The 27717-nt window shown below is 50.0% G+C and overlaps 3 non-coding genes and 12 pseudogenes across 3 annotated transcripts; all 15 read right to left on the reverse strand.

The window, feature by feature from the left end:
• Positions 1 to 508: 508 nt before the first annotated feature.
• On the reverse strand, positions 509 to 628 carry LOC141269733 (5S ribosomal RNA; annotated as a pseudogene).
• Positions 629 to 1249: 621 nt separating this feature from the next.
• Positions 1250 to 1368, reverse strand: LOC141268190 (5S ribosomal RNA; annotated as a pseudogene).
• Positions 1369 to 2289: 921 nt separating this feature from the next.
• LOC141268677 (5S ribosomal RNA) lies at positions 2290 to 2408 on the reverse strand (annotated as a pseudogene).
• A 933-nt stretch (positions 2409 to 3341) lies between these two features.
• Positions 3342 to 3461, reverse strand: LOC141269668 (5S ribosomal RNA; annotated as a pseudogene).
• Positions 3462 to 14796: 11335 nt separating this feature from the next.
• Positions 14797 to 14915, reverse strand: LOC141266681 (5S ribosomal RNA). Its single transcript, XR_012320710.1, has one exon. It is a non-coding gene; the product is annotated as a 5S ribosomal RNA (ribosomal RNA).
• A 934-nt stretch (positions 14916 to 15849) lies between these two features.
• On the reverse strand, positions 15850 to 15969 carry LOC141269665 (5S ribosomal RNA; annotated as a pseudogene).
• A 621-nt stretch (positions 15970 to 16590) lies between these two features.
• LOC141267438 (5S ribosomal RNA) lies at positions 16591 to 16709 on the reverse strand (annotated as a pseudogene).
• Positions 16710 to 17630: 921 nt separating this feature from the next.
• On the reverse strand, positions 17631 to 17740 carry LOC141270281 (5S ribosomal RNA; annotated as a pseudogene).
• Positions 17741 to 18361: 621 nt separating this feature from the next.
• On the reverse strand, positions 18362 to 18480 carry LOC141269820 (5S ribosomal RNA). Its single transcript, XR_012321543.1, has one exon. It is a non-coding gene; the product is annotated as a 5S ribosomal RNA (ribosomal RNA).
• Positions 18481 to 19410: 930 nt separating this feature from the next.
• LOC141269276 (5S ribosomal RNA) lies at positions 19411 to 19530 on the reverse strand (annotated as a pseudogene).
• A 621-nt stretch (positions 19531 to 20151) lies between these two features.
• Positions 20152 to 20270, reverse strand: LOC141266822 (5S ribosomal RNA). The gene has a single exon (XR_012320844.1). It is a non-coding gene; the product is annotated as a 5S ribosomal RNA (ribosomal RNA).
• Positions 20271 to 24495: 4225 nt separating this feature from the next.
• Positions 24496 to 24626, reverse strand: LOC141268891 (5S ribosomal RNA; annotated as a pseudogene).
• A 942-nt stretch (positions 24627 to 25568) lies between these two features.
• On the reverse strand, positions 25569 to 25688 carry LOC141267421 (5S ribosomal RNA; annotated as a pseudogene).
• A 627-nt stretch (positions 25689 to 26315) lies between these two features.
• LOC141268971 (5S ribosomal RNA) lies at positions 26316 to 26434 on the reverse strand (annotated as a pseudogene).
• Positions 26435 to 27359: 925 nt separating this feature from the next.
• LOC141267519 (5S ribosomal RNA) lies at positions 27360 to 27479 on the reverse strand (annotated as a pseudogene).
• Between the last annotated feature and the right edge of the window lie 238 nt (positions 27480 to 27717).

Here is a 27717-nt window from a genome sequence, read left to right on the forward strand (position 1 = left end):
CTCCTCAACCATTTCCTCCCTGTTTATAAGGATTAGATCCAAAGTAGCAGATCCCCTTGTTTTCTCCCCTACCTTTTGGAAGATAAAGTTGTCAGCAAGAGAGGATAAGGATAACCTTCCTTGCACTGAGGTTAGCTCTTTGTCAGCCGTCTGGCTTGGTTACACAAGCTTCTTTGCAGAGAAACATGTTACTTCTGCTGACCCTCGCTAGGCGGCCGGCATCCAAAACCTTCCCTGGGCACCTGCTGAAAGCCTGGCCCCTTCACGGCCCCGGGTGCTTTTAACACCATCATTTCCACACGGCGAGCTGCGGAGTCAATAAACACTCCTAGCCGTGGCAAGGAGCTCGGTGTCAGGCCTGCGTGAAGGCGGAGGGGTAGCGTACTTAGCTGCCAACTGGCTCACAGGCCTTGGGGCTTCCATCATCTAAGTTACTTAAGGTCAGTGTCCGGCAAGGCGCCGTTCCATGCTAGCCGAGCTGGGCAGTAGGGCAAAACGTCATCAAAATGGTCTACAGCACCCGGTGTTCCCAGGAGGTCTCCCATCCAAGTATTGTCTGAACCCAGCCCTGCTTTGCTTCCGAGATCAGACGAGATCAGGCGTATCCAAGCTGGTATGGCCAGTAGACGCTGCTCGAACCATCGCCCGGCCAGCCTTTCTCAGGATCGCTTGGTGGCGAGCAATCTGGCCGTGACGGGGCGGGCTCCGAAGGGTCCATGCAAAGGCTGTGCCGTCCCTACAGGTGTGGTTTGTTTAGCAGTGATTCACCCGCCGCATCAGGTGTCTTCAAAAATGTCTCGGCGCAGGGTCTCCTGCAGGCTAAACCCTTCATCGCGGTAATGTGACAGAAAGAGCAAGCTGGACCCGTAACTTGGGGGCGGAGCGAGACGTCCAGGGGTGAATGAAGGAAGAGGGTGAGATGGTTGCCAGTGACTTTGAGCTGCTCTTCAGGGGGGAGGGTCGTGTTGCCTGCAAAGGTCTTCTGCTTGGGGTTACCGGTGGTTGCCTCCAGCCACGCGGGAGACGCTGGTCCTGGTGAAAAGGAGCCTAGTATTAAAAGTAAAGAAGCAACAATGCTGGAGGCCCACGGTGATCAGAAGGATGCTGGTATTTTGCAGAGATGAAATAGCGCAAGAGAGAAAGCAAATGAAAAAAAGAAAAGAGAATGAATGTGTGCACTTGTGAAAGGGAATGGAAAAAAGGCATAGAAGAGAGTGCCCCCTGCTGGTGGAAGGAAGGAAAAAGCAAAATCCTACAGCACCTTGTATTCCCAGGTGGTCTCCCATCCAAGTACTAACCAGGCCCAATCCTGCTTAGCTTCTGAGATCATACAAGATCAGGCGTGTTGAGGGTGGTGTGGCCGTAGGCAGAGACAAGCCTCTCACTTGCTGCTTTTCTACTTTGACGTCTGGCTGCCGGCTGCCCTTTCCAGTGCTCAGCAAGACCAGGTCCTTTTGTGCTTTCCCTTCTCTTCAATTTTTTTGCTGGCTTCCTTAAAAGGTCTTGTAGACACAACGACCCACTCAGAGCGGCTGAGCTCACTGATCGGCTGCAGCGCTGTCGACGGAACGTCGGCTTCACGGCCAATGCCACAGGCCGGGAGCAGAGGCGAGACTCACCGGTAGACCCGGGTAGGGTGAGTCGAGCGCGGTTAGTTGCTTTCTAATAGCCTGCAGCCGGGGATTAACTTTTAATGAAAGGTAACAATCCCTTTGACTGTCTGCAGCGCGCCACACCTAGGAAGCGCACTCTCACACACAAGCCAGCATGCACACGTGCTCGCACGTGGCAACACCCCCTATCTGCCCCTACAACCTCTCCGTCACCATGCGTCAGACTCTCCTGCCTGTTTTATGATTTCAGGGCCCTAGCAGGAATCACCCCCCCCTCCCCAATTCCTTCCGCACCTTCCTTGCACTGAGGTTAGCTCTTTGTCAGCCGTCTGGCTTGGTTACACAAGCTTCTTTGCAGAGAAACATGTTACTTCTGCTGGCCCTCGCTAGGTGGCCGGCATCCAAAACCTTCCCTGGGCACCTGATGAAAGCCTGGCCCCTTCACGGCCCAGGGTGCTTTTAATGCCATCATTTCCACACAGCGAGCTGGGGAGTCAATAAGCACTCCTAGCCGTGGCAAGGAGCTCGGTGTCAGGCCTGCGTGGTAGCGTACTTAGCTGCCAACTGGCTCAGAGGCCTTGGGGCTTCCATCATCTAAGATACTTAAGGTCGGTGTCCAGCAAGGCGCCGTTCCATGCTAGCCGAGCTGGGAAGTAGGGCAAAACGTCAACAAAATAGTCTACAGCACCCGGTGTTCCCAGGAGGTCTCCCATCCAAGTACTAACCAGGCCTGACCCTGCTTAGCTTCCAAGATCAGACAAGACCGGGCATGTTCAGGGTGGTTTGGCCATAGGTAGAAACAAGCCTCTCACTTGCTGCTTTTCTACTTTGAAGTCTGGCTGCCGGATGCCCTTTCCAGTGTTCAGCAAGACCAGGTCCTTTTGTGCTTTCCCTTTTCTTCAATTTTTTTGCTGGCTTCCTTAAAAGGTCTTGTAGACACAACGCCCCACTCAGAGCCGCTGAGCTCACTGATCGGCTGCAGCGCTGTCGACGGAACGTCAGCTTCACGGCCAATGCCACAGGCCGGGAGCAGAGGCGAGACTCACCAGTAGACCCGTGTATGGTGAGTAGAGCGCGGTTAGTTGCTTTCTAATAGCCTGCAGCCGGGGATTAACTTTTAATGAAAGGGAACAATCCCTTTGACTGTCTGCAGCGCGCCACACCTAGGAAGCGCACTCTCACACACAAGCCAGCATGCACACGTGCTCGCACGTGACAACACCCCCTATCTGCCCCTACAACCTCTCCTTCACCATGCATCAGACTCTCCTGCCTGTTTTATGATTTCAGGGCCCTAGCAGGAATCACCCCCCCCCTCCCCATTTCCTTCCTTGCCTTCCTTCACTGAGGTTAGCTCTTTGTCAGCCGTCTGGCTTGGTTACACAAGCTTCTTTGCAAAGAAACGTGTTACTTCTGCTGGCCCTCGCTAGACGGCCGGCATCCAAAACCTTCCCTGGGCACCTGCTTTAAGCCTGGCCCCTTCACGGCCCCGGGTGCTTTTAACGCCATCATTTCCACACGGCGAGCTGCGGAGTCAATAAGCACTCCTAGCTGTGGCAAGGAGCTCGGTGTCAGGCCTGCGTGAAGGGCGGCGGGGTAGCGTACTTAGCTTCCAACTGTCTCAGAGTCCTTGGGACTTCCATCATCTAAGTTACTTAAGGTCGGTGTCCGGCAAGGCGACGTTCCATGCTAGCCGAGCTGGGCAGTAGGGCAAAATGTCATCAAAATGGTCTACAGCTCCCGGTGTTTCCAGGAGGTATCCCATCCAAGTACTGTCCGAGCCCAGCCCTTCTTTGCTTCCGAGATCAGACAAGATCGGGTATATCCAAGGTGGTATGGCCAGTAGACTCTGCTCGATCCATCTCCCAGCCAGCCTTTCTCAGGATCGCTTGGTGGCGAGCAATCTGGCCGTGACGGGGCGGGCTCCGAAGGGTCCATGCAAAGGCTGTGCCGTCCCTACAGGTGTGGTTTGTTTAGCAGTGATTCACCCGCCGCATCAGGTGTCTTCAAAAATGTCTCGGCGCAGGGTCTCCTGCAGGCTAAACCCTTCATCGCGGTAATGTGACTGAAAGAGCAAGCTGGACCTGTAACTTGGGGGCGGAGCGAGACGTCCAGGGGTGAATGAAGGAAGAGGGTGAGATGGTTGCCAGTGACTTTGAGCTGCTCTTCAGGGGGGAGGGTCGTGTTGCCTGCAAAGGTCTTCTGCTTGGGGTTACCGGTGGTTGCCTCCAGCCACGCGGGAGACGCTGGTCCTGGTGAAAAGGAGCCTAGTATTAAAAGTAAAGAAGCAACAATGCTGGAGGCCCACGGTGATCAGAAGTAGAGATGAGCGTTGTTCTACTCGAACTGTTCGCCAATCTCAAATTCGAGCTGTTTTGGGCGGTGTTCGAGCCGTTCGGCGAACACGAACAATTTGAGAAAAATTCGGCTGTTCGAGGTTATGTTCGATAACTGTTCGTGCACCAAAATCATAACTGGATTTTTTCTCAGTAATGATGAAAATTAATGTTAATACGCAGTTTGAGTGTACAGCGGGGTGGGGGGAGGGGCAGGGGATGGATCTCTGCAGGAACAATGAAGATCTCCATTTTTTTTTCTCTTTCCCGCATTTACAGTGGGGAGGTGCAATCTGTCAGCCTATCAGCAGCGCACACACGGAGCGAAGTGCTTTTTTTCACACAAGCAAGGGCATGTGTCATTGGCAGTGTATGTCACATGTCCTTGCCCTATAAGACCAAGCCATTTTCCCCGTCGCCACCATTTTCTCACTGCTGCAGCTGCGTGTTAGACGGCACCGCTGTTGCTGTGTGCGCTATACCTTGTTAATTTCAAGCCAATTTTCGCACAAATATACAGATAGCTTGGGAGTAGGGAATAGTTGTGATTGCTGTCCTTTTAAGGACTAGGTTACAGCATTTCCTACGACTTTTATCAGGCAGGTCTGTGCTCTTAAATAGATAGGTTGTGGGAGTAAAGACTAATTGTAATTGGAGTCCTTTTCAGGACTAGGTTACATCAGTTCCTATCAGTTTTTGCCAGGCAGGTCTGTGCCAGTGCTGTGCAAGTTTTTTTCACAGCATTTGGCTGAATCTAGCAAAGCTAATCCTTTTTGGCCTATTGCAGAGTGTGTTAGTCAGTGGAGTAGCCTATCTGTGTTGCAAGATATACCACCTGTGTATAGAATACCAATTTTTTTTACTGCACCTAGTGAAGTAAAATCTTTTGGGCATAGCATCATTCTATTAGTCCATCTATACTGACCTCCATCAGGTTGCAAACTGAATATAATTTTTTTCTGCATCTAGCTCTGAAAAAATATTTGGCCTTCTAGTAGTGTGTGGGACTTTCTCTGTTAGTCCATCTATACTGACCTCCATCAGGTTGCAAACTGAATATACTTTTTTCTGCATCTACCTCTGAAAAAATATTGGGCTTCTAGCTGTGTGTGGGTCTTGTTCTATTAATCCATCTATACTGACCTCCATCAGGTTGCAAACTGAATATAATTTTTTTCTGCATCTAGCTCTGAAAAAATATTTGGCCTTCTAGTAGTGTGCCGGACTTTCTCTATTAGTCCATCTATACTGACCTCCATCAGGTTGCAAATTAAAAATAATTTTTATCTGCATCTACAGTACCTCTGAAAAAATATTTGGGCTTCTAGCTGTGTGTGGGACTTGTTGTATTAGTCCATCTATACTGACCTCCATCAGGTTGCAAACTGAATATATTTTTTTCTGCATCTACCTCTGAAAAAATATTGGGCTTCTAGCTGTGTGTGGGTCTTGTTCTATTAATCCATCTATACAGACCTCCATCAGGTTGCAAACTGAATATAATTTTTTTCTGCATCTAGCTCTGAAAAAATATTTGGCCTTCTAGCAGTGTGTGGGACTTGTTCTATTAGTCCACCTATACTGACCTCCATCAGGTTGCAAATTCAAAATAATTTTTTGTATGCATCTAGCTCTGAAAAAATATTTGGCCTTCTAGCAGTGTGTGGGACTTTCTCTGTTAGTCCATCTATACTGACCTCCATCAGGTTGCAAACTGAATCTAATTTTTTCTGCATCTAGCTCTGAAAAAATATTTGGCCTTCTAGCAGTGTGTCGGACTTTCTCTATTAGTCCATCTATACTGACCTCCATCAGGTTGCAAATTAAAAATAATTTTTATCTGCATCTACAGTACCTCTGATAAAATATTTGGGCTTCTAGCTGTGTGTGGGACTTGTTGTATTAGTCCATCTATACTGACCTCCATCAGGTTGCAAACTGAATATATTTTTTTCTGCATCTACCTCTGAAAAAATATTGGGCTTCTAGCTGTGTGTGGGTCTTGTTCTATTAATCCATCTATACAGACCTCCATCAGGTTGCAAACTGAATATAATTTTTTTCTGCATCTACCTCTGAAAAAATATTGGGCTTCTAGCTGTGTGTGGGACTTGTTGTATTAGTCCATCTATACTGACCTCCATCAGGTTGCAAACTGAATATATTTTTTTCTGCATCTACCTCTGAAAAAATATTGGGCTTCTAGCTGTGTGTGGGACTTGTTGTATTAGTCCATCTATACTGACCTCCATCAGGTTGCAAACTGAATATATTTTTTTCTGCATCTACCTCTGAAAAAATATCGGGCTTCTAGCTGTGTGTGGGACTTGTTGTATTAGTCCATCTATACTGACCTCCATCAGGTTGCAAATTGAATATAATTTTTTTCTGCATCTAACCCAGCCAATAGTTTTGGCCTAATACCACAGTTTGGCCACTCAGCTCTGCTCGGTTACCATTCATTGTTTTTTTGTGCAAACAACTCCAGAGTTGTGAATTAGTTAACCACCAAAATGAGTGGAAAAAGGCCTGCTGCTGGTGGAAAGGGGAATAGGCGTGTTGGGAAGGGGAAAAAAGGTTGTGTCCGTGGGGTAGGTGTTAAAGCAACAGTAACATCTGCAGAAGAAAGACCATCTTCCAGCCAAACTAAAATGTCTACTTCTTTTAGCGGACAATGTGATAAGATCCCTTTCTTACGGCCACGCCAATCGCTACAAATTCCTGATGAGGCACAAAAACAGCAGGTGCTTCAACGGATATCAAGTGCTCCTTTAAGTGGGCTCTCCTCCACATCAACTTCAACATCACAAATACTCCAGTCCTCAAAGGTGTCACCCAAATCGCACTTGCTTCCTCACAGCTCCCAAATCTCCAGCTGCCCGTCTGAGTATGAGGTAGAACAGATGGTTGAGTCTGCAGAGCTGTTTACTCATACTATAGCCTGGGAATCAGAGGTCGACTCCAGCGCTTCTGTGAATCCAGACGAGGAAATGATCTGCATTGATGCCCAGAATCTTTATGAGTCGGATCCAGGACCAGACGCAGAAGGTTCTGACCATAATGTAGACCCTCATTCCCAAACTGTAACTCCTGTTGGTGGAGACAATGAGGAAGACGATGATAAGACTCAAATACCTGATTGGAGCGACAACTTTAGTTTTTTGTCAGGGCAGGAACAGGTTGGCTCTGAGGACGACGGGTGTGATAACGCACAGGGTGATGATGATGAGGTTGGAGATCCCACTTACTGTCAACCCACAGTCAGCCAAGAGATGAGGTCAGCAGAGGAGGTGGAGGAATATGCTAGTGACGACGAGGTCAGGTTGCGCCTTCCTGGACAGAGACGTAGTACTGGAAGCACGTCAACAACTGCATCCTCAAACACAACTCTGCCTCTCACCACAAGTCGTGGTGGCTCTTCAGGTCGCATGGGTGCTAAGCCTTGCATAGCCTGGGCATTTTTTCAGATCGATAAAGATGACCCAACTCGTGTTATCTGTAACATTTGTCAGCAAAAGCTAAGTAGAGGCCAAAAAATACATAGTTTGAGTACTTCATGCATGAACCGGCACATGGACATGAAGCATAAGTTGCAGTGGGAAGCTCAGTGTGCTACAATGCGGCCTAGCCGGCCAGGCCAACCACCGTCTGCCATATCTTGTGCATCCGCGGCCTCTTCATCCTCTGTGACTGGGGGGACAGCAGTCACACCTGTTTTGGGGCGCAGACCTGCCACCTCTTTACCCGCAACAGCCAGCGTGATTGGCAGGTCATCATTTTCTTTGGAGGTGGTAACACCAGCTGGTGTTGAGCGCTGTCCGACATCGATAGCACCACCTTTGGATCAAGGCAACCTAACATGTCTGCCTGCATCTTCCTCACAGACCGGCAGTTTGCCGGGGACACCCTTATCAACCCCGTCTAAGCACAATAGCCAGCCCTCGGTCCCTCAGATGTGGACAAGTAAAAGACCATTTCCTCCTAGCCATGAGAAAGCTAAGAGGTTGAATTTCACCATCTGCAAGCTCTTGGCTACAGAAATGCTGCCTTTCCGCCTGGTGGACACAGAGGATTTTCGAGACCTTATGTCCGTCGCAGTGCCCCAGTACCAGATGCCCAGTCGGCACTACTTCTCAAAGAAAGGTGTGCCTGCGCTCCACCAGCATGTCGCACACAACATCACCGCTTCTTTGAGAAACTCTGTGTGTGACAGGGTGCATTTCACCACAGACACTTGGACGAGTAGGCATGGACAGGGGCGTTACATGTCGCTGACTGGGCACTGGGTAACTATGGTGACAGCAGGACAAGGGGCTGCTGTCCAAGTCTTGCCGTCCCCACGAGTTGTGCGTCAATCCTCTTTATGTCAAAGTTCCTCCACTGCTTCTGCCTCCTCAACCTCCTCTCGGTCTTTCACCTGCACCCAAAGCCTGTCTGGTCATGCCACAAGCTTTCTAACTGCTCAGAAGGGATCCTGCACACCTCCTTACTATGCTGGCAGTAGGGCTCAACGTCATCAGGCGGTTTTTACTTTGAAATATCTGGGAAATGTGAGTCACACAGCTGAGGAGTTGTGGTCAGCTCTGGAGAACCAATTTCATGAATGGCTGTCTCCACTGGACCTGAAACTAGGGAAGGCCGTGTGCGACAATGCTGCAAACCTGGGTGCGGCCCATCGCCGGGGCAATGTCACACACGTGCCTTGTATGGCTCACGTGTTGAACCTGGTTGTCCAGCAATTTTTAGCCCACTATCCCAGACTAGATGGCCTTCTGCAGAGGGCACGGTCGCTGTGTGCTCACTTCCGCCGTTCGCATCCCGCAGCTCAGCGACTTACATCTCTACAGAAGTCGTTGGGCCTGCCACTTCACCGGCTAAAATGCGATGTGCCTACCCGGTGGAATTCAACTCTGCACATGTTGCAGCGACTGTGGCAGCACCGACAAGCCCTGGTGCAATACGTTCTGACGTATAGGCTGGGCCAACGAGATCCAGAGGTGGGGCAAATCACGCTCGAGGAGTGGTCTCAGATCAGGGACCTATGCACCCTTCTGCACAGTTTTGAAATGGCGACGAAGATGTTTAGTGCTGATGATGCCATTATCAGCATGACTATTCCGGTGATTTACATGCTGGAGCACATGTTAAACAGAATTCGGAGTCAGGTGGTGGCACAAGAGGAGGTGGAGGAAGTAGAGGAGGAGGAGTTGTATGCGGAAGGGCTAACATCTGCAAGGTCCAGACGGTCGGCAGCACCAAGGTGGCAGGCATGTGAGGGTGGGGGAGATGGTTTTACCAGGGCGCATGGTAGCAGCCAAACTAGTGAAAAAGGTGCAGGAGCCCAGGAAGAAGTGGAGGACGAACTGATGGAAGACTCATCAGATGAGGGAGACCTTGATCACATTTCTGTTGTGCGAGGTTGGGGGGAGAGGACAGAGGAAGGAAGCATGATTGTTACCTCGCCACCAACACAACAGGGACTTGGTGCTCCTGGATGCGCAACACACATGAGTGCCTTCTTGCTGCACTACCTGCAACATGACCCTCGAATTGTGAGAATTAGAAATAATCCTGACTACTGGGTTGCCACACTGTTAGATCCCCGGTACAAAAGTAAATTTGCCGAAATTATTCCTGCCATAGAAAGGGATGCACGCATGCAGGAGTATCAGCAGAGACTGTTGCAGAATCTTACATGTGCTTTTCCACAAAACACCAGTGGTGCACGTAGTGAATCTCACAGTTCCAACTTGCCAACCGTGGGACCGTCAAGTGTTCAGCACTCAAACCGTAACAGAACCACAGTATCTGCTGGTAACATCAATTTTGCGGAATCATTTCACCACTTTTTTAGCCCATCCTTTGCAAGGCCACAGGAGACAAGAAGTCTGACACATAGTCAACGCCTAGAGACGATGGTACAGGAGTATCTCCAAGTAAACATTGAAGCCACAACTGTGTCACTGGACCCTTGCTCTTTTTGGGCTTCCAATCTGGATAAATGGCCGGAGCTAGCCACTTACGCCTTGGAGATCTTGTCATGCCCCGCAGCCAGCGTTCTGTCTGAACGTGTGTTCAGCGCTGCTGGTGGTGTGCTGACAGATAAGCGCACGCGGCTCTCCACTGATAATGTAGACAGACTCACGTTCATAAAGATGAACAAATCATGGATCCGAAACGACTTTTCTACCCCTGTGTCATCCTGGGGAGAGTAAAAGCTTGATGATTGGTTAAAATCACCCTACCAACCGTTTTAAGCTTTCAAATTACTAATCATGTTTATCTGTATCTTGACTGGAAAATAATTTGGGCTTTGTAGCAGTGTGCAGCACTGATCCTATTAGGCCATCTATAATAAGCTCCACCAGATTTAAAATTAAAAATAATTTTTAGCTGCATCTAGCCCGGAAAATAATTTTGGGGCTCCGAGATGCGCAAGACACATAAGTGCCTTCTTGCTGCACTACCTGCAGCATGACCCTCATATTGTCAGAATTCGAAGTAATCATGACAACTGGGTTGCCACACTCTTAGATCCCCCAAACTTTTCGATCAACCTTTTCATTTTAATAAAGACCAAAAAAATTGTCATTTTTGAAATTATAAGCATTAGCAGGTTGTTAGAAACTGAAATCAAACAGTTTTCAACTCAAAACTTTATTCTAGGTGATGTTACATTTTCACATAGGACCCCTTGTTCGAAAGGAGCTTCTGAAATCTCTCGTCCATTGAATTTGTCAGGTTTTGGATGGTTTCTGTTTCAATTGTTTTGCATGAGGACAGAATACCCTCCCAGAGCTGTTGCTTAGATGTGAGCTGCCTCCCGCCATCATAGACACTCCTTTTAATGATGCTCCAAAGGTTCTGAATGGGGTAGAGGTCAGGGGAGCATGGGGGTCACACCATAAGTTTGTCCCCTTTTATGCCCATATCAGCCAGAGATGCAGATGTTTTATGTGCAGCATGAGATGGTGCATTATCATGCAGAAAAATGATCTTGCTGTGAAATACACGGTTCTTCTTCTTGAACCATGGCAGGAAGTGCTGTTTGAGAAAATCCACATACATTATGGAGTTCATCTTTAGCGCCTTCAGGGATCCTAAAGGGGCTGACAATCTCTCTCCCCATGATTCCAGCCCAAAACATTACTCCACCTCCTCCTTGTTGGCGCTGTAGCCGTGTTTGCGTGGGGTGTCCATCAACCAGCCATCCTCCACTCCATCCATCTGGACCATCGAGCGCTGCACGGCACTCATCCGTGAACAAAACAGTTTTGAAATCAGTCTTCATGTAATGTTCGGCCCACTGGAGCCGTTTCTGCTTGTGTGAAGTGGATAGAGGAGGTCGACAGGATGGCGTATGCACAGCTGCAAACCTCTGAAGGACCCTGCATCTTGTTGTTCGGGGGACGTTGGAGGCACAAGCAGCTTCAAAAACTTGTCTGCTGCTATGACAAGGCTTTTTTGCCGCTGCTCTTTCAACCTGACGTAATTGCCTGTAGGAAAGAGTCCTCAATTTGCCCTTATCAGCACCCACACGTGTGTACTGTGAATCAGCTACATACTTCTTGATTGCCAAGACACTTCATCCTGATCATCGCACAATGTTGATTGTAGTCATGCCTTGACCTAAACACTCCACAATTTGTTGCTTCTCAGCAGCCGACACATCCTTTTTCTTTCCCATTTTGGCAGAAAATGTAGGCTGCTTAATAATGTGAGAGAGCCTTCTTAAGTAGTCTTGCCTTTCATTGGACACACCTGCCAAACTAATTAGCACAGGTGTCTGCAATTGCTTACAGTGATATAAAGAGCCCTGACACACATCACCATCAATGAGTTTAACTGACAAACAAACAAATTCTTCCCTTATCACTCCTAAACACTTTTTGCATAATAATTTGGAATGCAGTGTACATGTGCTTTTCCACAAAACACCAGTGGTTCACGTAGTGAATCTTACAGTTCTAACTTGCCAACCGTGGTCTGTATGGAATTGTTCAATAAAGGGCCCAAAATTAAGATAACATAGATGGGAGAGGTCTCTATGAATAGGAATTCCTAAGTATTTGATACCCTGTGAGGGCCAGGCAAAGGGAAAGTTGGACTGGATGGAATCCTATATGGATTTGGGGAGGGAGACATCGAGGGCCTCAGACTTCGCTGCATTGATTATAAAATTTTACCATGTAACAAAGTGATCTATTTCAGCCATAACAGCAGGGATGGATATATGTGATTGAGTGATATATACTAGGACATCATCAGCAAATAGAGAGCACTTGTACTCGGTGCCTCCCACCTCAATCCACCTAATATTGGGGTTATGGCGAATTGATGAGAGCAGGTGCTCCGTCACTAGGATGTATAAGAGAGGGGACAGAGGACATCCCTGCCTTGTCCCATTGGTGATTGTGAAAGGTGATGAAAATGTTCTGACGCACCCCCTGGGCCTTGGGACACCCGGAGCCGGACCCTTTTTGGTGGATGCTGGTGGTTGTAGTCTTCGTGGCGGCGACCCGGTTCCGTGGCTCAGGGCGGTCAAACCAGTGGCGGAACTATTTATGTGGTTTTGATGTTTAAATGTCCGACTACGCCACTCGTGGATTGCGGTCAGAGTGAACCGCCGCTACAGGGCAGACCACTGTGGCTGGTGTTGTGGGTGCAGCAGAGCGTAGCATAACTCCCCACTGGAGGAGTATAGCCTCAGGGCAGTGTATGCGGAGGATGGGGGTGATGGTGCAGGGCAGCAGCAGTAACGACACGGAGTCAGTGATGCAGTCCAGGGCCTTTACTCACAGTTCTTATTATCCAGACCACGTCTGCAGGTAACGGCTGCCCACGTCGTACTGTGCTCACCAGGTGAGGGGCTCAGACAACTCCCAGATAACTTTGGAGCACTTCACAGGACCCCCTTTGTGTGTCCTTTGTCTGGCCTTTCTTACCAACACTTCTGTCCGGCTGCCTCGGGCATCCTCTTGGTAAACTTGGCGCCAGTTTCCCTGACCCTATGTGGTGCCTTCCTAGCGGGTGTAGCGAAGGGCTGCGCCACATAAAATGTCAGAGCCTCCGGTTTCTAGCAGAGGGTCGTTTCCTGCCTCCACTAGTTCGGGGACCGGTCTCCCCCTTTGGCCTGACCCCTCCACGCAGGTGGATTCGGGCGTGCGGTGGCGACTCGCCCGTCCGCACCCCTGGGATCCCTTCATTCCTCGTTCCTGGAGCCTTCTCCGCTCCTCTTCCTTCCTTCTCCCTCTTCCAGGCCTGGGCCTCTGTTACTAGGCCCGCCTCCGGAGCAGAGCTCATGCAGAGCCCCTGCTCCCTGCCACTTCTGCTCAGACTTCTCTGCACTGAACTAAGATGGTGCCCACCTTTTATACTCCCTTCTCAATGCACCCAGGAACTGCTTCCTCCCTGCTCCTGCACTACAGGGTTCCCCTTCCTCAGTGTTCCCTCCCCCCACTCCAGCCAGGGACAGGGACTGTCGTGCCCATCTCAGGGGCATATTGGTCGCCCTGCCCCACGGCAATGTGGTGTAATGCATGCAGGTGTCGGGTCCTGATCCACACTCCATCCTTACCTGAGAGTGAGATATCACACCTCTGGGTGAGGTGCAATACGTCTGTAGCAACCGAGCCCTCAGGGTGCTACAGTTCCATTTATATTCAGCCTAGGTGACGTATTGCGATACAGGGCCGTGATTTTGGCTATAAAAGGGTCCCCTAGACCCCTACCCCAAGCTTTTTAAGAGAATCATATATGGCGTGCCAGGAGACTCTATGGAATGCTTTCTCAGCATCCAACGAGAGTATCTAATTAAAAATTCTTAACTGCATCTAGCCCAGGAAATACTTTGTGCCTAGTAGCAGTGTCTGCTAGTCAGCGGATTATCCCAGCTGTTTAGCAAGCTACACCACCTGTAGTTTAGACACTTAATTTTTTCAAAGGAAATGCTTCGGGACCATGGGATACTTAGTGAAGAGCATCAGGAGGCACCCCAAGGCATAGGGGCTGGGACTGGCAGTAGGATGCCTTGCGGTGGACAGCCGAGCTCGATCCTTATAAAAGCTTTTTAACTGCAGCAGCTTTAGTGGACGCTACTGGAGCTGGAATTACCGCGGCTGCTGGCATGAGACTTGCCCTCCAATAGATCCTTGTAAATGGATTTAAAGTGTATTCATTCAAATTAGAGAGACAATTTAAATTAAAAAGCTTAGAGCTGCCTCCACCACAGGGGGGCTCGCTCGACCCACCAGCGGACAGGCACCAGTATTGGGAGAGGGGGGCTGGCCGTCAGGGTTCACCGCGGCTCTGGCACAAACCCGGCGACACGGAGGTGGCACGGGCAGGAGCGGACTGGCCATGACGGCTTCTCACTTTTTGGATTTTAGAAGGGCATGACATGCCTATATCTGTGTCTCCCCCTCCTTTTACTCCTCCACCTCTTTTATTTTCGCACGACTATATGTACTTGTCACTTTTCCATGTGTTAGTTATGTTTTCTGAGCAGTTTGTCAGCTTTTGGACACCTTTGAAGGTGTTTTCTCTGTGTTTCTATGTGTTTCTATGTGTTTTTGTTTGCCTGCCATTGGTTTTAACGGTGTTCGAAGGTGTTCGACGAACAGTTCGGCGAACACATGGGTGTTCGACGAACCGAACCGAACTCGAACACTACGGGGGTGGCTCAACACTAATCAGAAGGATGCTGGTATTTTGCAGAGATGAAATAGCGCAAGAGAGAAAGCAAATGAAAAAAAGAAAAAAGAATGAATGTGTGCACTTGTGAAAGGGAATGGAAAAAAGGCACAGAAGAGAGTGACCCCTGCTGGTGGAAGGAAAGAAAAGGCAAAAGCCTACAGCACCTGGTATTCCTAGGCAGTCTCCCATCCAAGTACTAACCAGGCCCAACCCTGCTTAGCTTCTGAGATCAGACGAGATCAGGCGTGTTCAGAGTGGTGTGGCCATAGCCAGAGACAAGCCTCTCACTTGCTGCTTTTATACTTTGAAGTCTGGCTGCCGGCTGCCCCTTCCAGTGCTCAGCAAGACCAGGTCCTTTTGTGCTTTCCCTTCTCTTCAATTTTTTTGCTGGCTTCCTTAAAAGGTCTTGTAGACACAACGCCCCACTCAGAGCCGCTGAGCTCACTGATCGGCTGCAGCGCTGTCGACGGAACGTCAGCTTCACGGCCAATGCCACAGGCCGGGAGCAGAGGCAAGACTCACTGGTAGACCCGGGTAGGGTGAGTAGAGCTGGTTAGTTGCTTTCTAATAGCCTGCAGCCGGGGATTAACTTTTAATGAAAGGGAACAATCCCTTTGACTGTCTGCAGCGCGCCACACCTAGGAAGCGCACTCTCACACACAAGCCAGCATGCACACGTGCTCGCACGTGACAACACCCCCTATCTGCCTCTACAACCTATCCGTCACCATGCGTCAGACTCTCCTGCCTGTTTTATGATTTCAGGGCCCTAGCAGGAATCACCCCTCCCCGTCCCCAATTCCTTCCGCACCTTCCTTGCACTGAGGTTAGCTCTTTGTCAGCCGTCTGGCTTGGTTACACAAGCTTCTTTGCAGAGAAACATGTTACTTCTGCTGGCCCTCGCTAGACGGCCGGCATCCAAAACCTTCCCTGGGCACCTGCTGAAAGCCTGGCCCCTTCACGGCCCCGGGTGCTTTTAACGCCATCATTTCCACACGGCGAGCTGCGGAGTAAATAAGCACTCCTAGCCGTGGCAAGGAGCTCGGTGTCAGGTCTGCGTGAAGGGCGGCGGGGTAGCGTACTTAGCTGCCAACTGGCTCAGAGGCCTTGGGGCTTCCATCATCTAAGTTACTTAAGGTCGGTGTCCGGCAAGGCACCTTTCCATGCTAGCCGAGCTGGGCAGTAGGGCAAAACGTCATCAAAATGGTCTACAGCACCAGGTGTTCCCAGGAGGTCTCCCATCCAAGTACTGTCTGAGCCCAGCCCTGCTTTGCTTCCGAAATCAGAAGAGATTGGGCGTATCCAAAGTGGCATGGCCAGTAGACTTTGCTCGATCCATCACCCGGCCAGCCTTTCTCAGGATCGCTTGATGGCGAGCAATCTGGCCGTGATGGGGCGGGCTCCGAAGGGTCCATGCTAAGGCTGTTCCGTCCCTACAGGTGTGGTTTGTTTAGCAGTTATTCACCCGCCGCATCAGGTGTCTTCAAAAATGTCTCGGCGCAGGGTCTCCTGCAGGCTAAACCCTTCATCGCGGTAATGTGACAGAAAGAGCAAGCTGGACCCGTAACTTGGGGGCGGAGCGAGACGTCCAGGGGTGAATGAAGGAAGAGGGTGAGATGGTTGCCAGTGACTTTGAGCTGCTCTTCAGAGGGGAGGGTCGTGTTGCCTGCAAAGGTCTTCTGCTTGGGGTTACCGGTGGTTGCCTCCAGCCACGCGGGAGACGCTGGTCCTGGTGAAAAGGAGCCTAGTAATAAAAGTAAAGAGGCAACAATGCTGGAGGCCCACGGTGATCAGAAGAATGCTGGTATTTTGCAGAGATGAAATAGCGCAAGAGAGAAAGCAAATGAAAAAAAGAAAAGAGAATGAATGTGTGCACTTGTGAAAGGGAATGGAAAAAAGGCATAGAAGAGAGTGCCCCCTGCTGGTGGAAAGAAGGAAAAAGCAAAAGCCTACAGCACCTGGTATTCCCAGGTGGTCTCCCATCCAAGTAATAACCAGGCCAGACCCTGCTTAGCATCCAAGATCAGATGTGATCGGGCGTGTTCAGGGTGGTGTGGCCATAGGCAGAGACAAGTCTCTCACTTGCTGCTTTTCTACTTTGAAGTCTGGCTGCCGGATGCCCTTTCCAGTGTTCAGCAAGACCAGGTCCTTTTGTACTTTCACTTCTCTTCAATTTTTTTGCTGGCTTCCTTAAAAGGTCTTGTAGACAGAACGCCCCACTCAGAGCCACTGAGCTCACTGATCGGCTGCAGCGCTGTCGATGGAACGTCAGCTTCACGGCCAATGCCACAGGCCGGGAGCAGAGGCGAGACTCACCGGTAGACCCGGGTAGGGTGAGTAGAGCGCTGTTAGTTGCTTTCTAATAGCCTGCAGCCGGGGATTAACATTTAATGAAAGGGAACAATCCATTTGACTGTCTGCAGCGCGCCACACCTAGGAAGCGCACTCTCACACACAAGCCAGCATGCACATGTGCTCGCACGTGACAACACCCCCTATCTGCCCCTACAACCTCTCCGTCACCATGCGTCAGACTCTCCTGCCTGTTTTATGATTTCAGGGCGCTAGCAGGAATCCCCCCCCCCTCCCCAATTCCTTCCGCACCTTCCTTGCTCTGAGGTTAGCTCTTTGTCAGCCGTCTGGCTTGGTTACACAAGCTTCTTTGCAGAGAAACATGTTACTTCTGCTGGCCCTCGCTAGGCGGCCGGCATCCAAAACCTTCCCTGGGCACCTGCTGAAAGCCTGGCCCCTTCACGACCCCGGGTGCTTTTAACACCATCATTTCCACACAGCGAGCTGCGGAGTCAATAAGCACTCCTAGCCGTGGCAAGGAGCTCGGTGTCAGACTTGCGTGGTAGCGTACTTAGCTGCCAACTGGCTCAGAGGCCTTGGGGCTTCCATCATCTAAGTTACTTAAGGTCGGTGTCCGGCAAGGCGCCGTTCCATGCTAGCCGAGCTGGGCAGTAGGGCAAAATGTCATCAAAATGGTCTACAGCACCCGGTGTTCCCAGGAGGTATCCCATCCAAGTACTGTTCGAGCCCAGCCCTGCTTTGCTTCCGAGATCAGACGCATCCAAGGTGGTATGACCAGTAGACGCTGCTCGATCCATAGCCCGGCCAGCCTTTCTCAGGATCGCTTGGTGGCGAGCAATCTGGCCGTGACGGGGCGGGCTTTGAAGGGTCCATGCAAAGGCTGTGCCGTCCCTACAGGTGTGGTTTTTTTAGCAGTGATTCACCCGCCGCATCAGGTGTCTTCAAAAATGGCTCGGCGCAGGGTCTCCTGCAGGCTAAACCCTTCATCGCGGTAATGTGACAGAAAGAGCAAGCTGGACCCGTAACTTGGGGGCGGAGCGAGACGTCCAGGGGTGAATGAAGGAAGAGGGTGAGATGGTTGCCAGTGAATTTGAGCTGCTCTTCAGTGGGGAGGGTCGTGTTGCCTGCAAAGGTCTTCTGCTTGGGGTTACCGGTTGTTACCTCCAGCCACCCGGGAGACCCTGGTCCTGGTGAAAAGGAGCCTAGTATTAAAAGTAAATAAGCAACAATGCTGGAGGCCCACGGTGATCAGAAGGATGCTGGTATTTTGCAGAGATGAAATAGCGCAAGAGAGAAAGCAAATGAAAAAAAGAAAAGAGAATGAATGTGTGCACTTGTGAAAGGGAATGGAAAAAAGGCATAGAAGAGAGTGCTCCCTGCTGGTGGAAGGAAGGAAAAAGCAAAAGCCTACAGCACCTGGTATTCCCAGGTGGTCTCCCATCCAAGTACTAACCAGGCCCAACTCTGCTTAGCTTCTGAGATCAGATGAGATCGGGCGTGTTCAGGGTGGTGTGGCCGTAGGCAGAGACAAGCTTCTCACTTGCTGCTTTTCTACTTTGAAGTCTGGCTGCCGGCTGCCCTTTCCAGTGCTCAGCAAGACCAGGTCCTTTTGTGCTTTCCCTTCTCTTCAATTGTTTTGCTGGCTTCCTTAAAAGGTCTTGTAGACAGAAGGCCCCACTCAGAGCCGCTGAGCTCACTGATCGGCTGCAGCGCTGTCGACGGAACGTCAGCTTCGCGGCCAATGCCACAGGCCGGGAGCAGAGGCGAGACTCACCGGTAGACCCGGGTAGGGTGAGTAGAGCGCAGTTAGTTGCTTTCTAATAGCCTGCAGCCGGAGATTAACTTTTAATGAAAGGGAACAATCCATTTGACTGTCTGCAGCGCGCCACACCTAGGAAGCTCACTCTCACACACAAGCCAGCATGCACACATGCTCGCACGTGACAACACCCCCTATCTGCCCCTACAACCTCTCCGTCACCATGCGTCAGACTCTCCTGCCTGTTTTATGATTTCAGGGCCCTAGCAGGAATTACCCCCCCCTCCCCAATTCATTCCTCACCTTCCTTGCCTTCGTTGCACTGAGGTTAGCTCTTTGTCAGCCGTCTGGCTTGGTTACACAAGCTTCTTTGCAGAGAAACATGTTACTTCTGCTGGCCCTCGCTAGGCAGCAGGCATCCAAAACCTTCCCTGGGCACCTGCTGAAAGCCTGGCCCCTTCACGGCCCCGGGTGCTTTTAATGCCATCATTTCCACATGGCGAGCTGCGGAGTCAATAAGCACTCCTAGCCGTGGCAAGGAGCTCGGTGTCAGGCCTGCGTGGTAGCGTACTTAGCTGCCAACTGGCTCAGAGGCCTTGGGGCTTCCATCATCTAAGTTACTTAAGGTCAGTGTCCGGCAAGGCGCCGTTCCATGCTAGCCGAGCTGGGCAGTAGGGCAAAACGTCATCAAAATGGTCTACAGCACCCGGTGTTCCCAGGAGGTCTCCCGTCCAAGTATTGTCCGAGCCCAGCCCTGCTTTGCTTCCGAAATCAGACGAGATCAGGCATATCCAAGGTGGTATGGCCAGTAGACACTGCTTGATCCATTGCCCGGCCAGCCTTTCTCAGGATCGCTTGGTGGCGAGCAATCTGGCCGTGACGGGGCTTGCTCCGCAGGGTCCATGCAAAGGCTGTGCCGTCCCTACAGGTGTGGTTTGTTTAGCAGTGATTCACCCGCCGCATCAGGTGTCTTCAAAAATGTCTCGGCGCAGGGTCTCCTGCAGGCTAAACCCTTCATCGCGGTAATGTGACAGAAAGAGCAAGCTGGATCCATAACTTGGGGGCGGAGCGCGACGTCCAGGGGTGAATGAAGGAAGAGGGTGAGATGGTTGCCAGTGACTTTGAGCTGCTCTTCAGGGGGGAGGGTCGTGTTGCCTGCAAAGGTCTTCTGCTTGGGGTTACCGGTGGTTGCCTCCAGCCACGCGGGAGACGCTGGTCCTGGTGAAAAGGAGCCTAGTATTAAAAGTAAAGAAGCAACAATGCTGGAGGCCCACGGTGATCAGAAGGATGCTGGTATTTTGCAGAGATGAAATAGCGCAAGAGAGAAAGCAAATGAAAAAAAGAAAAGAGAATGAATATGTGCACTTGTGAAAGGGAATGGAAAAAAGGCATAAAAGAGAGTGCCCCCTGCTGGTGGAAAGAAGGAAAAAGCAAAAGCCTACTGCACCTGGTATTCCCAGGCGGTCTCCCAACCAAGTACTAACCAGGCCCAACCCTGCTTACCTTCTGAGATCAGACGAGATCGGGCATGTTCAGGGTGGTGTGGCCGTAGGCAGAAACAAGCCTCTCACTTGCTGCTTTTCTACTTTGACGTCTGGCTGCCGGCTGCCCTTTCCAGTGCTCAGCAAGACCAGGTCCTTTTGTGCTTTCCCTTCTCTTCAATTTTTTTGCTGGCTTCCTTAAAAGGTCTTGTAGACAGAACGCCCCACTCAGAGCCGCTGAGCTCACTGATCGGCTGCAGCGATGTCGACGGAACGTCAGCTTCACGGCCAATGCCACAGGCCGGGAACAGAGGCGAGACTCAACGGTAGACCCGGGTAGGTTGAGTAGAGCGCGCTTAGTTGCTTTCTAATAGCCTGTAGCCGGGGATTAACTTTTAATGAAAGGGAACAATCCCTTTGACTGTCTGCAGCGCGCCACACCTAGGAAGCGCACTCTCACACACAAGCCAGCATGCACACGTGCTCGCACGTGACAACACCCCCTATCTGCCCCTACAACCTCTCCGTCACCATGCGTCACACTCTCCTGCCTGTTTTATGATTTCAGGGCCTTAGCAGGAATCACCCCCCCCCCTCCCCAATTCCTTCCACACCTTCCTTGCCTTCCTTGCACTGAGGTTAGCTCTTTGTCAGCCGTCTGCCTTGGTTACACAAGCTTCTTTGCAGAGAAACATCTTACTTCTGCTGGCCCTCGCTAGGCGGCCGGCATCCAAAACCTTCCCTGGGCACCTGCTGTAAGCCTGGCCCCTTCACGGCCCCGGGTGCTTTTAACGCCATCATTTCCACACGGCGAGCTGCGGTGTCAATAGGCACTCCTAGCCGTGGCAAGGAGCTCGGTGTCAGGCCTGCGTGAAGGGCGGCGGGGTAGCGTACTTAGCTGCCAACTGGCTCAGAGGCCTTGGGGCTTCCATCATCTAAGTTACTTAACACTAGGACTACTGGACTCGTGACCCCGCCTAGAACTACTGAAAGTAGTCATTTTGACTCCTTGCTTGTTTTCGTTTATTTTTAGAGTTTCATTTGTGGTTATTTATTAATAATTATATTTTTTGTAATGTATTATTATTGTGAGATCCAACAGTAATGCTTTTGATTGTTTTTTTTCTGCTTTTCTTATTTTTCTACAGAAAATAACAATAATTATAATAGACGTTTTTCAAACATTTTTTTTTATTCAAGTGCACACATATAAACAACAACTGAAGAACAAAAAGCAGAGAAAATGTAGGTGGAGGAGCATAAAAATGAAAATATGGCGCAGAATTCACCTTCTAAACATTTGGTGTTTCGCATTTTAGGCATTGCCTTTGATTTATGGCAGTACATTGCCCACACAAAGACTTACCACAAGTCTTACAATTTCCGACAGATCTATTTTTCTTGCACTTTTCTTTGATCTGGCAAAATTTTGTTTGAACCATCACTTCTGAGCATGTAGAAACTTGGGACGTGGAACCCTTTTCCCTATCTGTGACATAAGGACCACTCAACTCTCTCACAAGCGTTTGCAAAAATGCCTTGCGTGACATTTTTTGGTGGGTAATCTCCTTGAATATTATCCATGCATTTATACCCGCAAAGTCTAAGGCATTTTCAAATGCATGAACAGGCCATCTCCTTGTGCATGTTCGTGTGGTATATTTTCGTGCCATCTGATCCACTGCATCTACTCCATATTTTGTTTCATTGTAAAACTTTACCGTTTCTGGAGTTTTTTTAGCGGAATCAGACGCAACAACAACATCTGGATGGACGGAACTCAAAATGACAACATTTTTGTTGGGCTTTCCTTGATCTACTGTAAGTGTAAAATTGTCTTCATTTCTAAACACTTTAGTGTTGTACAATTCCTCTTTCATGGATTTTATTTCTTTAGGCACTTCTCGCCTTATCTTGTTCAGTGTTCCCACGATGGTTGTTCCTTTGCTTTTTAGCTGTTTAGCTAATTTTACTGAAGTAAAATAATTATCGGTTGTAACATTGCGACCTTTTTTCAAAAACGGGTCCAATAACTTCATTACCACATGGTCAGCTAAACGGTCCTCAGCACGGCGTGTGTCATCTTTGCCTAGATAAGGGAAGCCATTTGCCAGATATTTGCTCCTCTTATCAACAGCTAGCCAATATTTGTGGCCATATTTATCTGGTTTGGAAGGCATGTACTGCGTGAATGGACACCTAGTTTTGCTTGGGAAAAGTTGCTCATCCACCGTTATGTATGGGCCAGGTTTGTAACACGCAATACAATTTTCAATAAACCTGTCCCACACAGTAGAAAATAGAGCAAACTTGTCCGTTTGCAGTCTCTCCGATCGAGTAGATTTCTCATCAAATCTGAGAAACCTCATAATTTCAACAAAGCGGTCCCTAGACATTGTCGCTTTGCAAAACGGTATTCCCCAGTCATTACACCAAATACTGCTAATCGAGTGACGGTTCGTGCCAGATATTCCACGAGCATAGAATATCGCAATGAATGCATCTAGCTCCTCATCAGATAGAGTAAACTGTAAATTATTGTTCCTGCATGCTTCTGCAAGCGTACAGTTCTTTATATGTGTCAATATATATGAATCAAAAAATAAACGCCATGCGCTCAAAGGACTATCGATAATGATATTTCTTCTGGCGTATCCTGTAGGGCCAGGTGCTTCTCGAAGAATATTTTGGCTGTCACGCCTACCAGGCAAGTGTTCTCCAATTTCAACAGGTTTCCATTGAATACCATCCGCTGAAACTAGTATTCCTTCAGATTCGCCTTCTCTGGTGTTTGTTGTTGCATTACCTTCGCCGCCATCGTTATCTGTTGTTCTTTCATTTCTGGGACGTTTTGCTGATTTTTTCTGTCCACGACCAGGAGGATGGTCACGAGGCAACATAACTGCATGAGCCCAATCCCCAGTTGTTGTGCTTGGAATATCTGTAAAAAAGTTGATGAATATTTAGAATTTTTGTTTTGTAAGGGTCCGTGCACACTGGCTGGATTAGCGGCGGAATATCCGACCGGATATTCTCACCACAATCCGGCCCGTACCTGCCCACTCAAGTACAGAGCGGAGTTTCATACCTGAAGCTCCGCTCCGAGCCCCGGGCTGGAGCCGCTGTCTGGGACGGAGCCGTGCTCGCGCGTAAGCAAGCGCTGCTCTGTCCCTGACAGCGGCTCCAGCCCGGGGTTCGGAGCGGAGCTTCAGCCATGAGCGGGCAGGTACGGCCTGTATTGCGGCAAGAATATCCAGATGGCTATTCAGCTAGAATTCTGCTAGTGTGCACAGGCCCTAACTCAGTGTGTGGAAGAACAAATAAATACACATAACTACTTACCTTCTGGATTTGTTCCTTCTGAGTCTTCAGATTCACTTGATATGTTCTGAGGAATGAAATCTTCATCACTGTCAGAATCAAATACATGTTCCTGCAATTCGGATTCCGATTCATCCTCCGGTATGGATTGCAAAGTAGCCAGAATATCCTGAGGCTTTATCAAACGTCTTCTCTCCATATTCCTCACAAATTCCATAATTCTATATAGTTCCCTGCTGAAAAATAGAAATGAAATGAAAACTAAAAGAAATAATAACTGTTCTGCCACCTTCAAAAGTAGGTGGGCTGAATCAGTTGACAGACAGCTAAACTATTTCATAACAATTCATACCTGTATGATTCTTCAGGGCTCGTATGTCTGCGTCTGTTCTCTTTGTCTCTTCAGCTGAACTGAAAGTAAAGTTACTATCCAGAATACTGTCTCCTGCTAGGACCTTAGAAAAACACCACCCTTCATTAGCATAAGATAAGAGCCTAGAGTAAACAAGCTATTTTGTTCAGCATTACACAGTAATACAAGCAGGTAAAACACAAGGAAAATGTGAAAAGTTGACATGTAAATTGAACTACATCTATATGAACATCAGGGTAAATAAGACAGAGTGAAAAAATTATGCACAAAACTTTATAGCAACATTTAGTGACAAAAGAACCTCAAAATATAGTAGGGAGTCAAAATGACTCCCTTCAGTAGTTCTTGGTAAATTTTGAAAAAAACGCGCAAATTTTTCACCAAAATTATTTATTCTCACAAAATCTTTTTTCACATCATATTTGAGGAAAAGTCACCGAGTTTCAAGCCGGAATTCTGAAAAATGTAGTCACAGAAGAGAAATAAAAAACGAAAGGAGTCAAAATGACTCCATCAGTAGTTCTAGTGTTATTAAGGTCGGTGTCCGGCAAGGCGCCATTCCATGCTAGCCGAGCTGGGCAGTAGGGCAAAACGTCATCAAAATGGTCTACAGCACCCGGTGTTCCCAGAAGGTCTCCCATCCAAGTACTAACCAGGCCCAAATCTGCTTAGCTTCCGAGATCAGACGAGATTGGGCATGTTCAGGGGCATGTTCAGGTTGGTGTGGCCATAGGCAGAGACAAGCCTCTCACTTGCTGCTTTTCTACTTTAAAGTCTGGCTGCCGGCTGCCCTTTCCAGTGCTCAGCAAGACCAGGTCCTTTTGTGCTTTCCCTTCTCTTCAATTTTTTTGCTGGCTTCCTTAAAAGGTCTTGTAGACAGAAGACCCCACTCAGAGCCGCTGAGCTCACTGATCGGCTGCAGCGCTGTCGACGGAACGTCGGCTTCACGACCAATGCCACAGGCCGGGAGCAGAGGCGAGACTCACCGGTAGACCCGGGTAGGGTGAGTAGAGCGAGGTTAGTTGCTTTCTAATAGCCTGCAGCCGGGGATTAAATTTTAATGAAAGGGAACAATCCCTTTGACTGTCTGCAGCGTGCCACACCTAGGAAGCGCACTCTCACACACAAGCCAGCATGCACACGTGCTCGCACGTGACAACACCCCCTATCTGCCCCTACAACCTCTCCGTCACCATGCGTCAGACTCTCCTGCCTGTTTTATGATTTCAGGGCCCTAGAAGGAATCACCCCCCCCCTCCCCAATTCCTTCCGCACCTTCCTTGCCTTCCTTGCACTGAGGTTAGCTCTTTGTCAGCCGTCTGGCTTGGTTACACAAGCTTCTTTGCAGAGAAACATGTTACTTCTGCCGGCCCTCGCTAGGCGGCCGGCATCCAAAACCTTCCCTGGGCACCTGCTGAAAGCCTGGCCACTTCACGGCCCCGGGTGCTTTTAACGCCATCATTTCCACATGGCGAGCTGCGGAGTCAATAAACACTCCTAGCCGTGGCAAGGAGCTCGGTGTCAGGCCTGCGTGAAGGCGGCGGGGTATCGTACTTAGCTGCCAACTGGCTCAGAGGCCTTGGGGCTTCCATCATCTAAGTTACTTAAGGTCGGTGTCCGGCAAGGCGCCATTCCATGCTAGACGAGCTGGGCAGTAGGGCAAAACGTCATCAAAATGGTCTACAGCACCTGGTACTCCCAGGAGGTATCCCATCCAAGTACTGTTCGAGCCCAGCCCTGCTTTGCTTCCGAGATCAGACGAGATCAGGCGCATCCAAGGTGGTATGGCCAGTAGACGCTGCTCAAACCATCGCCCGGCCAGCCTTTCTCAGGATCGCTTGGTGGCGAGCAATCTGGCCGTGACGGGGCGGGCTCTGAAGGGTCCATGCAAAGGCTGTGCCGTCCCTACAGGTGTGGTTTGTTTAGCAGTGCTTTACCCGCCGCATCAGGTGTCTTCAAAAATGGCTCGGCGCAGGGTCTCCTGCAGGCTAAACCCTTCATCGCGGTAATATGACAGAAAGAGCAAGCTGGACCCGTAACTTGGGGGCGGAGCGAGACGTCCAGGGGTGAATGAAGGAAGAGGGTGAGATGGTTGCCAGTGACTTTGAGCTGCTGTTCAGGGGGGAGGGTCGTGTTGCCTGCAAAGGTCTTCTGCTTGGGGTTACCGGTGGTTGCCTCCAGCGACCCGGGAGACGCTGGTCCAGGTGAAAAGGAGCCTAGTATTAAAAGTAAATAAGCAACAATGCTGGAGGCCCACGGTGATCAGAAGGATGCTGGTATTTTGCAGAGATGAAATAGCGCAAGAGAGAAAGCAAATGAAAAAAAGAAAAGAGAATGAATGTGTGCACTTGTGAAAGGGAATGGAAAAAAGGCATAGAAGAGAGTGCCCCCTGCTGGTGGAAGGAAGGAACAAGCAAAAGCAAAAGCCTATAGCAGCTGGTATTCCCAGGCAGTCTCCCATCCAAGTAATAACCAGGCCCAACCCTGCTTAGCTTCCAAGCTCAGACGAGATCAGGCATGTTCAGGGTGGTGTGGCCGTAGGCAGAGACAAGCCACTCACTTGCTGCTTTTCTACTTTGACGTCTGGCTGCCGGCTGCCCTTTCCAGTGCTCAGCAAGACCAGGTCCTTTTGTGCTTTCGCTTTTCTTCAATTTTTTTGCTGGCTTCCTTAAAAGGTCTTGTAGACTCAACGCCCCACTCAGAGCGGCTGAGCTCACTGATCGGCTGCAGCACTGTCGACGGAACGTCAGCTTCACGGCCAATGCCACAGGCCGGGAGCAGAGGCGAGACTCACCGGTAGACCCGGGTAGGGTGAGTAGAGCGCTGTTAGTTGCTTTCTAATAGCCTGCAGCCGGGGATTAACATTTAATGAAAGGGAACAATCCCTTTGACTGTCTGCAGCGCGCCACACCTAGGAAGCGCACTCTCACACACAAGCCAGCATGCACACGTGTTCGCACGTGACAACACCCCCTATCTGCCCCTACAACCTCTCCGTCACCATGCGTCAGACTCTCTTGCCTGTTTTATGATTTCAGGGCCCTAGCAGGAATCACCCCCCCCTCCCCAATTCCTTCCACACCTTCCTTGCCTTCCTTGCACTGAGGTTAGCTCTTTGGCAGCCATCTGTCTTGGTTACACAAGCTTCTTTGCAGAGAACCATGTTACTTCTGCTGGCCCTCGCTAGGCGGCCGGCATCCAAAACCTTCCCTGGGCACCTGCTGAAAGCCTGGCCCCTTCACGGCCCCGGTGCTTTTAACGCCATCATTTCCACACGGTGAGCTGCGGAGTCAATAATCACTCCTAGCCGTGACAAGCCTGCGTGAAGGCGGCGGGGTAGCGTTCTTAGCTGCCAACTGGCTCAGAGGGCTTGGGGCTTCCATCATCTAAGTAACTTAAAGTCGGTGTCCGGCAAGGCGCCGTTCCATGCTAGCCGAGCTGGGCAGTAGGGTAAAACGTCATCAAAATGGTCTACAGCACCCGGTGTTCCCAGGAGGTCTCCCATCCAAGTACTGTCCGAGCCCAGCCCTGCTTTGCTTCCGAGATCAGACGAGATCAGGCGTATCCAAGGTGGTATGGCCAGTAGATGCTGTTTGATCCATCGCCTGGCCAGTCTTTCTCAGGATCGCTTGGTGGCGAGCAATCTGGCCGTGACGGGGCGGGCTCCGAAGGGTCCATGCAAAGGCTGTGCCGTCCCTACAGGTGTGGTTTGTTTAGCAGTGATTCACCCGCCGCATCAGGTGTCTTCAAAAATGTCTCGCCGCTGGGTCTCCTGCAGGCTAAACCCTTCATCGCGGTAATGTGACAGAAAGAGCAAGCTGGACCC

The sequence above is a fragment of the Phyllobates terribilis genome, unplaced genomic scaffold (genome assembly GCF_046119375.1).
Source record: "Phyllobates terribilis strain yellow unplaced genomic scaffold, ASM4611937v1 Scaffold_4__5_contigs__length_816908805, whole genome shotgun sequence".
In the NCBI taxonomy this organism is placed as follows: Eukaryota; Metazoa; Chordata; class Amphibia; order Anura; family Dendrobatidae; genus Phyllobates; species Phyllobates terribilis.